Consider the following 16,362-nt stretch of genomic DNA (forward strand, 5'->3'; position numbering starts at 1 on the left):
ATAAAAACTTACTATTAATTTAACTGGCATCTTTCAACGCATTGAACTTTAAAGTATTTAGTCTTGGAAAAACTTTTAAATGGTTTTGAGTTTTACTAACAGTTCTAATTATTATTGAATGACCTTAAAAAAACAGACAATCTACGTTATTTGTTGAAAAAAAAACATTTCTGAATGTATTTAATTCTATTAATCATTAACGTGTGTTTTCTTGAATAGTCATATTCTTATTTTGTGAAGCTCTATAATTATATCACAAGCAAACGAAAATAGAATGATCTCTCTATAATCCGGCATTTCAGTAATTCGTTCCCTTCATTATTCAGGCGTTTTGGGAAGGTCGAATGAAAAGCGTTAAAAGGGAAAAAAGTTTTGCATATTCATGCTAGTAATTTTGGAGAAATGTAAAAAAAAAAAAAAATTGCACAGATTTTTAGTTTTAATTTTATCATTTATTATATATAGAATTTAATTCTGTAATATTTTGTGCAATAAACGTAGATTTTTCAATTAAAGTACATATTTTGAAAAGATTTTACGCATGATTCGGCTCTTTGTTTAAATCAGTAGTTCTTCTCTGGGTAAATATCTCAGATTATTGAAAGACTGCAGTATACAGAATTTTTCGTTGAAAGAAATAGCAACCACAAGCGAAAAAGGATTTTTTTTCTTTCCGCTCAGATTTTATTTTATTAAACGGAAATAAAACGATATTTGACCAGTGATTATCATTTATTTACAATACAAAATAGCACAGATATACAGGGTGGTCATAAAGTGTTTTTTTTAATTACAAAAAATTACTGTGAAAAACTATTATATTTAGCATATGGTTGTTTTAATATATTGTAAAGACGGTTATAAAGTTTTTTTATAAAGCCGCTTATTTCAGTAAAATTCAGTATGAATATTCTTGGTAGCTCGAAGAATGTCAAGGTGGTATTCTAGTTCTCATCATTTTTATTCAACATTTCAATTGACAAATATAACAAATCCCTGGTCCTAACTTGGAATGTATCTATATCTTCAACTAGCGTAACGAACATTTTGTCTTTTATGTAACCCTCCCCAAACCCAACTCAACCCACAACCCCCTCGGGGGTTGTGCTGAACCCCTCAAAAAAAATCTAGTGAAGTAATATCAAGTAAGCATGAATATCATTGACACTATTTTCGCTGTGACTACGCTTAGCGCCATTTTGATAACAAGGCAATGTCGTGATGTTTCGGACTTCCGCTGTGTGACAAAGTGGTTAGGAGCACCTTTTCATCATAATTTGGAATAGCAATTTTAATTTCAAAGTTTAAGGAAATATTAAACTTGATTGAAATTAGGTTAGACGAACGCATAAAGCTCTAACGTCATGAAATTTGGTAGAATTGTTACGTTAATTGATATGATATAATAATTTGATTATTTATGGGGAAATAGTGAATTTTAATGGAATTATGTTGCACTTGCCTTTTACTATGGGGACTGAATTAACTATTTTTATTAGTTACTTTTGAAAAAAAAAATCCAGAAGATTTCACGAGTGCACCTCATCGTATCTATCTAAGGCTAAAACAGAAATAATTTTGAGAGACTTTAATCCACCAGATTGGTAACGGAGTTAGAGAATTCTCAATCTTTTTACGGACGGATAATTAACGTAAATATTATTAACTGCAGCCCTTTGTAGTTTCCTTGAGCTGCGCACAGCAGGATCATATACTGACAGTTGAAGTAACTCGTTACGAATCTCGGGTAATTTTTCGAAGAATTTAGTTTTTTGAAAAACTTAATTATCTACTATCCGGATTTTACTTTGATAACAATTAAAAGTAATTGTTCCCATCTGCCGAATTAAAAAAAGTTTTAAGGACATAATTACGCCATAATAAACATTTTGCAGTATTATATCAATGGTTCTTTCATAATAATTGATTTTAATCAAAGAAAGTCTTTGCGAGTACCCTGTTAAACTTTATTGTTAGAACGACTTAAAATAATTTTTAAAAACCGAGCCAAATATTTTTGATAACTCTCCGAGGCCAAAGTCTTTGCAGAGTGAAAAATAAAATTTCTGCTGCCTTTTGAAGTAAATCTACATATAAATAAGGAATTCCCTTTGTAAAAATGCGTGATTAATATGGTACTTTCCACATTCTGTAAATAATTTCTTCATTAACATCTTGTTAAAGGTCACAGCTGAATCATACGCTAACAGCATTACGTACAGAAAAAAGAAAAAAACAGTAACAAAAAAAAAAAAAAAAGGATGGGATATTTACAGCGGCACGCGCGGATTTTTGTCGCCAACAAAATTCTGCAGGATCGCCCACCCTGCAGTAAGGATGAGGATGTGGTTTCGGAATTACAATACTAATGATTTTTCCTGTCATTTCATAAGTTCTATAATTAAAAAAAAGAAAACTATATGACTAATGAATCATAACTGCTCCCGAACTCTCTGCTACAAGATTCACAACAGGGATGGGTTTTGGGTGGATTAACGGAACATCAAAAGCTTGTGTCAATGTAGCCCTCGTGTCATGCTTCATTTGCGGTAGGCTTTGAAGAGTAACAAAAGGGGTATCATTTGATAGGCGACAGAAAATCGTCTGAACAATCCCTTGCTTACCCTCTTCCCATTGTCTTCAAACGGATCTTCTAATGGTACAGTAGAGCAAAGAAAGTAGTCACTTGGGGTTTCCTAAAAACACTTTCTTAGAAGTTTATGATGTAATGTCACGATTCTTTATAGCATGATACGAATGATATGTAGTTCCCACGCTGCTTTTTATATAAGGAGGGAAAAAGAAATTGCTTTACATTATGTGGCTTGAATCGTAGGTGGAATAGTTTTTTTATATGCATGTAGACAGTTAAAAATTCCTCACTAAAAAAGTCGCTATTGTGCGGTTTAAATCGTAAGTGGGAGAATTTTTGTTAAAAAAAAATAGACGAACGGAAATCAAGATTAAAAACGGTTTGAATCGGCCGAAAATTATTCACATTTCGACATTTCTGAATACCATAGTTTATTTAATATCTTCACTCCGGTTAAATGAATACGAAATAGCCCTTGCTTAAAAAGATACCTTCGCAAGAAAATTTTAAAATATCACTGTAGTTAGTGCAATGTTAAAGAGATGAATTCTGAAAATACTTGGGGTAGGATAGGGGAAGGATTTATTATTATTATTATTTTCAAATATCTGAAGGTGGACTTATTTTTTCTCTTGATTATCAATTTTTCATCCTTTCAAATCTGAATTTTTTTTTAAATTCTGCTATGATTGTTTTTACGCTGAATGAATTAATTCATTTAGGATTGCCCCTACTTACAGCCTCAGTAAGAAAGAGAGGTTAACGTGATCATGAAATTATAATACATGTGAATTACAGCCGATCTGAAAACGTTTACTTCTAAATGCAATATATTCAGAATGATCTATAAGCAAAAATATCTCGGGATAACGCATGAATATCAAAATACAGTAAAGCATCGTTTATCCATTTCTCATTTATGCGCCACTTCATCCAAGTCCCGATTCATTCGTAATCATTGTGACGATAAAGAACTTCGTTTATACGATGCAAAGTATTAGTTATGGTATTTTTTTCGTATTGAATGAATTAATAGATGATCAATGCATTGATAAAGAAAAATGTGAAAAAAGTAATTCCAGCTTTTTATAAAAATGCAGTGGACTCCAATGAAAAACTCGAACTTATTTTGATTGCTTGTCAAAACACTAGTGAAAAAACATTCAATGGACTTAATTCGATCATAATGTTGTATTTAATATTCAAAAGGACTACTTGCGCGTCAAGAAGGATTTTAAGAATTATTGTTTAAATAAACGCTTGCCTGTACGTACACAAATCATAAAACAATAAATGCATAACTAAGTAACAAAGGCATGATTTCCTTCATTTTTACGATTCATTGAATTAAAATTTAATAACTATTTTTAACACTATGTTCTATTCTCACTAGAACTATTCTTTTAAAACCTTAAAATTATTACTATTAAATGAATTTGTGTCCATTCAACAGTAAATTAAATGAATAAATACAAATTTATTTAATTATTTAAATTTCTTATAATAAATGCTGCTGATTGAAATTTCAGTCATATGTTTCTTAATTTATCCATAATTTTGTGTTAGTTCGCTCAAAAGCGAATAAACAGTGTTTGCTACATTTTAACATTTACATATTTGGGTCGTTACTTTCTTATTTACTTTAATACTGACTTATTTTGAATGCATATTATGAAAACACTGAACACTTAATATAAAATTTCAAGTACAATAACATGAAGGGCTTGATGTTTTATACTAAGATTATCTTATACCGTAAATTCAATGCCATCAAAAACATAACGTGTAAAAAAAACCAAGTCTCGCAACTCAATTCTTCTATCGTAAAAAGTTGTGAGATTCATGTAATACCAAGTCGGTCAATATATTTAGTCTCTACTTAAGGTTCTTTCTGTCTTAAGTTATTACGTAATTAGCTAACCTAACAACATCTTATAGTGACCATATCAATATTAAAAATCTTTTATGGTTTAAATAAATAGATTGACTTGGCAATCGCATTAAACAATCTAATTTTATATAATATGTTAATGTAATCTAATTTAATGTAAAGATGCATTGTGTTTTCATGCGATGGCCAAGTCAATCTATTTATTTAAACCATAAAAGATTTTTAGTATTGATATGGTCACTATAAGATGTTGTTAGGTTAGCTAATTACGTAATAACTTAAGACAGAAAGAACCTTAAGTAGAGACTAAATAAATGGACCGACTTGGTAGTACATGAATCTCACAATTTTTTGCGATAGAAGAATTGAGTTGCGAGACTTGGTTTTTTTATACGTTATGTTTTTGATGGCATATGATATTTTCAGTCTGTTATTGTTTAGTGCAACATTTTTCTGGAAATTTTAGAGCTGTGAATCGGGACAGGAATTTTAGATATAAAATTATAATATTTTTTTAATTCACTAAAAAAGGATGTATGTAGCAAAATTTCTAGTACACTTTGCTCAAATCGCAGAAATAGATTACTAAATATTCTTTTACAATCGAATCTCTACATATCCAACATACAAGTCATATGGAATAAGCAAAATTTTTAAATTAAATCTAATGTACAATAATCCGGACGTGCAGAAATATTTAGAAATGTATGCACTACACTTAATTCCACATTTTGTAACGAAAAACAACTATATTTTTTTTAAATTTAGAGGATTAAAAGAGAAACAAAAAAATAATAAATAAATCTTGAATTCAAAGATGTTTTTAAAAGATTTAGAAATTGTAGAGATTACTAATACATACTTTTTGATGTGCCATATATTTTGTCGATTGCTTATGTTTTTCAGACTTTTAGCTTTCGTTTAGGGATATAGTCATGACACTAGTCTAAAGTAGGATTAGAACTCTGAAAAATAAGTAAAAGAATATCTGCAACGGATAATGAGAATCGTAAATGACGTTAAGTTTATATCCTTTCTTTGGCCTCCAGCATTTAAAGTTTCTTTTCTAATGAAAACTGGTGAAACAGTTTTTTTTTCTGATTTAATTTTTATAACTTCTTATAAAAAAAAATGCCTGTATATAATTTTTGAATGCAAAATTTTATACTTAATGAATTATTTATTAAAATATATCTTATTTAAATCCTAATTTTATTTCTTAATTTTTAACTTAATTTACTAAATATTTTCATTCTAAAACGTTCTCTTATTTCCTGCAACAGTTCCCTCTTTTTATTTAATTAATTCTTCACATGTTCTAGTAAACAGCTAACATCACCATTTTCACACGCCCCTAGTAAAAATATTAAAACCCCTAATGCTTGCAGCATCTTTTTAAGATACCTAAGATTTCCTACCCTAAATCTAAACGTACCAAACAAATCCCTGTCAAAATCTCTTTGTTACTGAAGAGAGAACATTTCTGGCTCTTTCATACTTGTATCGCGATATAAATGGACGTCAGTTTTATCATAGATCTTGTACAGAATATGCCTACCTTAGGGAAATAAATTGAAGTATATATATATATATATATATATATAATTAGTTTTTATGACAGAAATTTATACAAATAAATGTTTTGAAGTCATTATTTGGTTTCAATTTTTACCAGTAACGCAAAGGTTTTTACGTAGGAATTATAAGTTTAAATTAAGTCTTATTAAAATATAAAAAATTATATTTATTAAAACATTTAATAAAATCTTAAGTTTTTCTATATAATACGTTTTATCATATAAACAGGCATTCGTTACGTATCGGTAAGAAAGATATATATTTGTTTCATCTAAATGGTTTATAAAAATCATACACAGTTTTCTATATTATGATTTTAGGATCTTCAAGATTTAAATATTAAGGATTGAAATTCAGAAACTTCCACCTGCTCTCTACTGAGGCAAGTCACATGTCTTCATAGCAATCGCGATGAAAGTAATCAGTAGTTATTATATGCACTTTAATCCGCAGCAGTTGAATCTATAAATTCATGCACTGTGCGCTTAGTTTTTTTAATACAAATAGCGAAATTTTATGACTTGAAAATGTATATATTTTGAAGACATGAAAAATAAGAAAAAGATAAGTAAGCTATTTTCCAGATAAATAAAAATTCTTTATTTATATTTCACGCTTGAGTAGCATCTTAGCCGTCGCAGTTCAAAAGAAATGCGACGTTGCCCAGGGAACACCACGTGGAGGTGTGCTACTCTCGTTCCCCTCCCGCCAACCCTCCCTTCATCGCTGCATCAAATGTTTTTTTTTTTTTTTTTTTTTTTTTTTCATAAAACCATTTAGAAGCAAGCTGACGACAGATTTTAAAAGAGCTTCTAGATGTTGACGATAGTCTTTGAAAATCCATCTGGTTACTGACAACAACATTTCAAATAGCCTGTAGAAAACAAAGGCAATTTTAAGTAGGTATTCGTTTAACAGGTATTCGTTAATACAGGTATTCGTTTCTAACTGCGTCAGGATCTCGAAGGCAGTCAAAAGCAGCATCTGGTAATACAGATAATATTTTCTAACTGCTCCTGGATGTTGAAAGCAGTCAAAAGTAGCATCTGGTAATGCAGGTATGCTTTTCTAACTCCGTTTGGATGTCGAAGGCAGTCAAAAGTAGCATCTGATAATACAGGTATTCTTTTCTAACTGCGTCTGGATGCCAAAAGCAGTCAAAAGTAGCATCTGGTAATACAGATTTTCTTTTCTAACTGCGTCTAGATGTTGAAGGCAGTCAAAAGTAGCATTTAGTAACACAGGTATTCATTTATAACTGCGTCTGGATGTTGAATGTAATCAAATGTACCATGTGGTAATACAGGTATTCTTTTCTGACTGCATCTGGATGTTGAAGGCAGTAAAAAGTAGCATCTGGTAATAGAGTTATTCTTTTTAACTGCATCTAGATGTTGAAGGTAGTCCGAAGTATAATCTGGTAAAGAAGACATTCTTTTTGACTGCATCTGGATGTTGAAGGCAGTAAAAAGTAGCATCTGGTAATAGAGTCATTCTTTTTAACTGCATCTAGATGTTGTAGGCAGTCAAAAGTATAATCTGGTAAAGAAGACATTCTTTTTGACTGCATCTGGATGTTGAAGGCAGTAAAAAGTAGCATTTGGTAAAAGAGTCATTTTTTTAACTGCATCTAGATGTTGAAGGCAGTCAAAAGTATAATCTGGTAACGAAGGCATTCTTTTTAACTGCATCTGGATGTTGAAGGCAGTCAATAGTGTGCTTGAAAGCAGCTTTGAAATTAAACTGCATCCTGGAACTGCCGGTATTCTACAGGCAAGTCCAGTGCCAGGCAAAACTGGTAGACCTCGTATGACTCGACTACTGGTGTTCCAATGGGAGCCAACTGTGCAGGCAGATCCAATGCACAGCACATTGCATATATCAGATTTGATTTTACAATCGGCGGTGCAGCTTTCTGGACTTTGATTGGAGCCAGTTCAGCCGGTATCTCCAATGCCTGGCAAAATCTATAAACAGCGTAGGAGTGCACTACAGCAACTCCCGGTACAAGCGATGGAGATGTCATTTCCGCATTCAGACCCAAATCAGGACCAGAATCAATGTCCAAAAAAGTTGGTAGTAAGGGAAATAGGAAAAGTTTCATAACTTCCCAAATCGCCATCAGGGCGATGATTCCAAAGAAGGCCGTAGCCTCATCGAAAAGTTCAAAAACAGCACTAAGCATAGCTCAGAAATATAAAGACACACAACTATCGGTTGCAAGAAAATAAATGAATTTTAGCAGAAATCAACAATGCATATGTTGATTATTTCTTCTATAACATTGTTTGTATACTATAAATTTGTTGAGCATTTAAACAATGATTCTTTTTCGACAACAATAGTTGAAGTGACTGTTTAAATACTTTTGTGCAGTAACAATTGAAATACGGTAATTATTAGCTGTTTAACAATTTACTAATAATAAGTCAATGGATTTGGTGTAGAGGCAAAAAAGGGATGTTAATATGTTAATGAATTTAATTTGTAATTAATATTTCTATGGGTAGTTAAAATTAGTTCTTCTGATTGAAAATGTACAAAAAATAAGATAATATCTTTTCCATTTTGCTTTATACGTGGAGAATAATAATTATTCTCTCTTATGTTGTATATATTAAAGTGTACACAGAACTTTGAGGAATTAGGTAGAGAGAAAATGTAGGAAATAACAGAAATGAAAAGTTATTGTTTAATTGAAAATCAATTAAATATTTTGTAAATTTTGATATATTAGTTTTTATTTCTTTAGTATTCGTCATTTCATGGCATCATACTACAATTGAGAAACTGAATGAAAGCTCATCTTATACAAAATAATACTTTTCTATTTTGCTGCATACTTTGTGTCACAAGAAATTGGAATGAAACGAAGAAATCATGAGAAATATATCATTAAAACAACGGTGAATTAGTTTGCATCAGATAATTGGTTTGAAATTTCTTGTAGTAACAATAAATTGGTTATTCCAAAAAATTGAAGAATATTTACTAGAAAATTGTACGAAGTTTACTTTTAGACATTTTTTCTGTATTAATTGAGATTTAATTTTTATGTAGTAAAAAAATGTAATCATTTTAGTCCATACATTAATAGTGATATTCTAATATGAACGTGATTTATAATAAGGCGAATAAATTTGTTAATTAAAGTTATTTTATTTTGTTATTAAATATTAAGGCTTTTCTAAGAGATTAACAGTTATACGTTTAATAATTTTTGGTTATAAAATTATTCATTAAATTTACTCTCGCTAATTGAAATTATGTTTAGTAATATATGAAATGAACTTTAAAAACTTTTTGTCTGAAAAATAGCGCTCGAATTAAAAGTTCAATTAAAAACAAATTAGATATATATTCCAATGCATAAAATATTTTCTTGATATTTCAACATTCGATAAATTTCTGGAAGAACTGAACAAAAGATCTTTCCTTTTGCAGGTAGATTTCTTTCCAATAACTCTCACCCACCGAAAAAAAGGTTAATCTTTACTTTCAGCCAATTAATAGAAAAAAAAATTCATATCTTCATTTCGTAAGAGAAAATGCCATCAAAAACATAACTTGTAAAAAAGACCAAGTCTCGCAACTCAGTTCTTCTATCGTAAAAAGTTGTGAGATCCATGTAATACCAAGTCGGTCCATTCATTCAGTCCCTACTTAAGGGTCCTTCTGTCTTAAGTTATTACGTAATTAGCTAACCTAACAACATCTTATGGTTACCATATCAATATTAAAAATCTTTTATGGTTTAAATAAATAGATTGACTTGGCCATCGCATGAAAACACAATGTATCTTTACATTAAATTAGATTACATTAACATACTATATTAAATTAGATTGTTTAGTGCGATTGCCAAGTCAATCTATTTATTTAAACCATAAAAGATTTTTAATATTGATATGGTCACCATAAGATGTTGTTAGGTTAGCTAATTACGTAATAACTTAAGACAGAAGGACCCTTAAGTAGGGACTAAATGAATGGACCGACTTGGTATTACATGGATCTCACAACTTTTTACGTTGGTTTTTTTTACAAGTTATGTTTTTGATGGCATCTCATTTCTTTTTGTAGATAGTCCTTTTCTTATTTTTGTATGTAGTCTTCCCCTTTTTCTTTTCCGGTACTACTTCTTGAGATTCAGCCACAGTTTTTCTCAAAGCCTGTCTCTATGGGTTTTTCTCGTAAGCTTTGATGTTGCAATTTTTTACAAGTCTGGACGGTAAATGCTTCTTAGTCTGTTGTATTCACAAATTGAGGATTCTTGCGCTTTAATACTTGCAAAGTCGATATTTATTAGATGTAAGCCGTCCAGACTTGTAACTCTCGGAAGTTCCACGTAAGCTTGACCGGATGTGAACGCTGCAGAACCAATATCCATCAGTGCATTATTTAGACTCAGACCGTGACTTTTGTGTGTAGTTATAGCATAGGCTATACATATGGGAAACGGTTCGCGATGAACATAAGCTCTATTAATAATTTCAAATTTAGTTTTGACCGGACTAAGCTCGTAAACATGTTCTTTATTAAATGCAATGTATATTTTCTTAATTATTTTTTGTATTTTCCTGATCAACCTTTACTCTTTGCACTATACCGATGGAATCATTAACTAAACCAAGACTCACGTCAATATTTCGCCTTAACATGACTTTTGCTCCTATTTTTATAATTATGTTCTCTTCCAGGCCTGCAGTCATAGAAGCATCGTCTTCATATTTTTTTATGCATTCACGAGCTCTTTTTGTTAGGTATCTGCGGAAATCTATGCTATCTACAGCTGTAAGTTTTATTTTGGGATGTAGAAGAGATTTAAGCATTGCAGTATTTAATTGTTGGCACATGTTTTTTGTAGGTAATAAGCAAACGATATCATCGGGAAGTTTCGAGAGGTGTTCAATTATTTCAATTAATCTGTTTTCATTTGAATTGGATTTGAGAGTTATTAATCTAGTCGAGAGTAAGTCGCGTTCTTTTTGTGTAGTCACACCTAATCTTATTCTATTTAGCATTTCAACAGAGTCAAAATCATTGAGCTGTCGCATGTTAATTGTAAGTTCATCGTATATGAACAGTTCAGTCCACAGATTCGGTACACTGAGGAAACCTAATAACTTGTTAGTTTCAGCAGTTGAGAGTTTTTCAAAAGGTGACTTTTCTCTTACCGGCGGTCGCTGTAAGAGATCTCCGAAAACTACAAGATGTTTTTTTCCAAACTACCCATTCTGATCGTCTCTTGTGTCGAATATTTCAGATAAACGTAAGTAAATATATGTTAAACATTGGATATCATCGACACTTCGTCTATTATAAACAACACTACTTCTTTCAAATCTGATCTCAGAAGGAGCACTTCATCAGAAAGTTATTTGTACTTCGGTATTTGCTTGTGTTCTACAGGCAGTTGCAATAGTCTATGTGTAGTCAATCTATTCTATGTATAGTCAGCTATTCCTGTTGGAGTACTAACTGCCACTTTTTTTGTTTAAATAAGTCTTAACCCAAATTTTCAGAGTTTTTATTAAAAAGCTCTTTCCAGTGCCACCAGTTCCACTCACAAAACAGCGTAAAACGTCAGCGTTATTATCGGTTGTGTCCATTTTATTTGTGATCATATCGAAGACTCTTTTTTGATCGACATTAAGTTTTGCGATCATACTTTGAAGATCAGTTTGCTTTCTTCTACCAGATTGATTTTCTGAAAGTCACCCATTGCGTTTACAGCTTCCACAGCTTCAAATTGAATTATTTCAAATTAGATATTGTTAGAAACCTGTAATTTTGAGATTTAATTAATTTTTCCCAGCGAGAATAGTGTCATCATATGAAAGACCGTTTTACAGTAATCTGTATTGGATGCTGCCGGATGCCGAGCCAGTGATACGAGAGCTTGGTGACAAACTTGGCGACCATTTGGCGACGAATTTGCCGACAGAATGGATAATGCTCGAAACTTCGAAAAATTTATCGATCCGTCCATTATTACATGAATATTTTAGTTTTTCCTTGATTTATACACTAAACACTAATTGTATTCTAAATTTGAAGCTTCTATGTCTGCTAGAAGTGCCTTAGAGTTTTGATGATCTGTCAGTCAGTCAGTCAGTGACAAAATTCACAAACTTTGACTAGTTATAATTCTTAAACTACTGGTTCAAATTTAATGAAATTTGAAATATACCGTGTTGATATAATGCCTGCTTGGTTACTGAAAACTCAGGCTTCTAGTTTTATCCACAACGAAGTTATAGGGGGTTGAAAATGGCCTAAACTGCTTCGAGAAAAGGATAGTACGGCCGTGCCGCTTGTTTTTGCTCGACTTGGCGGGGGCACTGCCGTGCCTCCAGAAATATTGAGAATTCAATGTACAAGAAAGTACCAATCCTTGACTTGCAAATTGTATCATTTGATACAGGTTTTCATCATTCCAGCAAATATTTTTTATATAAATTAACAATAAAGATTTTTAAAAAATTAAACAATCCTTCAATCACAATTATTTGTATCTTGTGGTTCAATCAAAAGAATGCCGAAGAAAATTATAACTTTATTTCCAACTAAAACTTTTTTTTTTTTTGGCTGGGTGGAGAGAACGATATTAAGCTTTAAGAAAACGATGCATGAAAGAAGAAGATGAAGAATTTCCTACTTTCTTATCATTTCTTATTTACTGTTTATGAAAATCATTTTAAATAGCAGATAAATTAATGTTCCATGACAAGGAGAATCACTTATTTTTTACGAAATGGAAACCTGGCTATGTCAACGTATCTATATCAAAATACAGTGCAAGAAATTTTGATATCGGGAATTGAATTTAGATAACATACTATTTCCTTTGCGGCATATTTAAAAGATAGTAATTATATTAATTATGCCATCTAGATCTGTATTTCAACTTACTGAAATTTCGAATATGTGCGAAGCAGACCAAAACTGCAAACTGAAACTGATGAGACGAAAAAAAAAAAGATTTAAAATCTCAAAACCTAATTCCAAAATACTACATTTCGAACAAAGGTATTTATTCAAGCCGATGGAAAAACTTTGCTATTTTTAATGAAAACAGAGGAAGATAAAACTTTTCAAAATATTGACATTGAGCCAAGGGCGCCGAACGAGTTCATTTGGCGCGCTTTATCGCTTCCAAGGACATTACCACCATTTCGCTGATGAAGGAAAGTTTTTTGGTGTATTTAAATTACACTTTAGTTTCTTATTATATAAGATTTCAATGAAATTAAAAAAGGAAGGAAAATGAAAGGAATGTATTGTATGAAAATGTCTCTTTTAATTCCGTTTAATTTCTGCATTGTTAAAGTTACCTACTTTCAACTATATCAGAAGATAAAAGATAGTGTATGTGATAGTGAGTCACGAATTAAACTGTATTCTTTTCAATTGAGAAATGAGTTATTTATACACATATCCAGATTTTATCGCACACCAGCTAAAAAGGAAAGGGGAAACGCATCTCGAAATGAGATCGTCGATATGACATTGAATATGCAGGATGGTTCTAAAGTACTTGACAAAAATGACAATAGGCGAGGAAAGAAAAAAAAGAAACACACAGATTTTGAAATGGAATACAGGAGTGAAAACCGTGCTGTTAAATAATGTCAGAAAAAAAGTGTTGTAAAGACCAAATAAGTAGAAAAGAAAAGCAATGTCAAATAAAATAAATGTTTGAATACTTCATTTCTTTTTCTCTCTTAAAGAAACGTCCGCAAACTGTCCAGTGGCATTCAGAAAACATTGGGAAAGATCTTAGCTATGTAACCCCGCCCCAGCCAGAGGCCATGCAGGAAACTTGATAGAGCTTGCCGAAAAGCAACCCCATCTATAACGATGGAACAAACGACATTTGATGACACTGTACACTTGCAAACAACAAGGGATCCTCTAAAAAAAACACATATTGGTATAGAAAAAAAATAGAAAAAACATTACATTACATATTAAATTGTGAAACATTAAAAATTCATAAAATACATTAAAAGTACGTTAACTTTTTACATTAGGAGAGAACTAAAGACAAGAGCTCTGACAAAATGTCCCTAAAAGTGGGTTCACACGAGGCTTTTTATTGCGCGCAATCGTTGTCTCTCTACTGTTGTCCCTCTATTGTCCCCGTGTGAACAGTTGAGACAACGTTGATGGGACAATGGCTAATAGTTGTCCCGACGGGACAACCATTTGCCATTGTCCCGTTGCAGTCACGTGATTTTCCTGAGGTAGGCGTGACCTTCTATTGCGCGCAATAATAAGCCTCGTCTGAACCCACCTTAATAGAAGATTTAAGGACTTGAATTTTTATGAGTTCTTCGATGTCAAGTGATATCCCATTTCTTGGCTATCTAAGTCTGTGTTCTCGCCATAGTGGCTTTGCCCCCAGGCTTTGATCACGTGATTTATAGAGCCGTCTTCGGTGCCACACTGACAAGTCAAGCTATTGCCAAAGAAACAACTTTGATGCACAGAAAATATATACTAAAACTATACTAGTAATGTCCAGTGTATACTTGGTTACGATAAAAGTCACCCTCAATTCAATTCCATCTCTCCTGCCAATCTTTAATTATTAGTTTTTTTTTTTTAATCTCATTCCCGAGTTGGATTTTGGACTCGTAAGATCTCAGGTGTACCAAAAGCGATTCCTATAATAAATGACAGTCTAACCACACGAGCTTCATTAAATTCGCTGTATTTATCAAGTTCTTAATGTGAACAACGAAAAAAATAAACTATGAATATCAAACAGTGCGTAACTAGGAAAAGGGACAAAACACAGCCGGGGCAAAGACTGATTTTCTTCGTCTCTTCACCATACTTAGCTTGACAACCGATATAAATGTACTGAAATTTTATCTTAGTGGCGCCTTTATGACATCTATATCTCTTTTACTGCCCCCCCCCCTCCCGCTCATTCTGTCGTTACGCGTTGATGCCAAACTTGATAATTCCATATACCAAGATTCGGAACCTGCACACGTAGCCCAACAGTGTCCTCTATCATTCAAAGCGCTGTTTACTCAAAAACAACAAAATATTTTTGTATCGGACCTTACATTTTTCGTTAGATATTTTAGAATAATCTTGAATGCAAAAAGAATGTATAAATTCTAGGCAACATTTATATAAATGTATTAGCAATGTTTAATTTATAAAATTATTTCTAAAAAATCATCCATTTTTTCATATATAGAGCTTGGTCACTTTAATTTATTAACAAAAAAATAGCCAAGCATTTTCTTTCTTTTATTATATTGATTATCATTATTTATTTTATATTTTGTTCTGTCTTATATCCATTTATTTTCAGGAAAAAAAAATAATTTTGACAACACGTACAGTGAACGGAACAATGCAAGAAATAATAAACTCAACAATTTTAGTTTTTGAAATATCGATTATACTAAGAAATATTTATTTTTCTTTGATGAATTATCATAAAATGACCAAACGTCCAACATAAGTTGATAGATGCTCAGTTTCTATCGTTTTGCGGCAGATTTGAACAAAATATCCCATTTTTTTTAGTTATTAATAAAGAGTTCACAAAACAAATATGAAAATAAAATAAATTATACTGTAGAAAATTAAATATATTATAGTAATTCTCATTTATCTGGCACTGTTCCAATCCGGTTCCTTTTACTGTCCGACATTTCGAGCTAGGTGAGTAGGGTCTATTAAAGGGGCTGTTCACAGTTTCAATAACCTATAGTTAGTAATAATTATTATAAATAATATAATTTTGCACATTTTATGCAATATACATAATTTTTTACAACTAAAAATAAAATAAGCAAAAATCTAGCTCATTTGTCAATCTCACAACTGTCGAAATAATGTGAGCTTTAGTTTAGTGTAATCATATTAACATCCCGTTTTAAAGCAACATTAGGGCTATTTTCGGACGGACCTCGTAATTTTAAAACACAGCCAGATGACGAGGACGACAATTGAGTTGGCCCACCTTCCATCCCACACCAGCGGGAAGACATGAAATGCTGAGAGTCTATTGTGTTTATGACGCTAGCAAGTGTGGTCCATCTTAAACTTTTTCATATAGTCCCTAATGAAGGTTCACTACTTTCTCAAAGCATAAAAATAGTGAACACTGAGCCAGACCGTGAACGCCATGAGCTCTCAAATTTTTATACTCAGAGACTCGCAATATTATTGAACCAAACTATTGAACCGGTCTGTTGAAACGAAAAATTGACACAGAACTTCAATTTTAGTAATAGAATCATATATAAAATTTCTCGTATCTAAATTG

This window comes from Argiope bruennichi, chromosome 9, assembly GCF_947563725.1.
Source record: "Argiope bruennichi chromosome 9, qqArgBrue1.1, whole genome shotgun sequence".
Classification (NCBI taxonomy): Eukaryota; Metazoa; Arthropoda; class Arachnida; order Araneae; family Araneidae; genus Argiope; species Argiope bruennichi.